Source organism: Galeopterus variegatus, unplaced genomic scaffold (assembly GCF_000696425.1).
Source record: "Galeopterus variegatus unplaced genomic scaffold, G_variegatus-3.0.2 Scaffold9053, whole genome shotgun sequence".
Classification (NCBI taxonomy): Eukaryota; Metazoa; Chordata; class Mammalia; order Dermoptera; family Cynocephalidae; genus Galeopterus; species Galeopterus variegatus.
Genome location: NW_007735164.1, coordinates 56,021 through 56,746, shown reverse-complemented (window position 1 = coordinate 56,746; position 726 = coordinate 56,021).

The following is a 726-nucleotide window of genomic DNA, read 5'->3' as shown; positions in this document are numbered from 1 at the left end:
GTATCATACTGCATATCCATAGTCCAGGAAAAGACCAAAATTCAAAGTATGGTTTCCATTGAATTTGTACCACTTTCACACCACTGTAAAGCTGAACCATTGTAAGTGGGGGCCATTTGTATGCATCTAGTATTGCTCCATGTCTTTTAATCGCTCGATAGCTCTTCCCATTGTCTGGATGCACCACAGTTGGCTAACCCATTCATCTGTTGAAGAACACCTTGGTTGCTTCCAGTTTTTGGCAATTATGAATAAAGTTGCTATAAACATTGCTGTGAAGGTTTTTGTGTGGACATAAGTTTTCAACTCATGTGAGTGAATACCTAGAAGCACAATTGCTGGATTGTGTGGTAAACCTATGTTCAGTTTTTAGGAAACTATCAAACTGTCTTCCACAGTGCCTGTGCCACTGTACCTTCCCACCAGTGATGAGCGAGAGCTCCTGTCGCTCCATGTCCTCACCAGCATTTGGTGTTGTCANTGGCTTTTTTCACTTAGCAATACAGATGCTCCTAGACTTATGATGGGGTCACATCTTGATAAACGCATCATAAGTTGAAAATAGTGTAAGTCAAAATGCATTTAAAGGATAAGATGGTCAAGATCGTGGGCTGAAAGTTCTATCTCATGCAGTGGCCATTACTGGCTTTTGGGCTTCATGCTGCGCAATTATCTTGTTTCATCTCAAGAGTAATTGTCACCCTCTTCTCACCAGAAGCAGGAGAC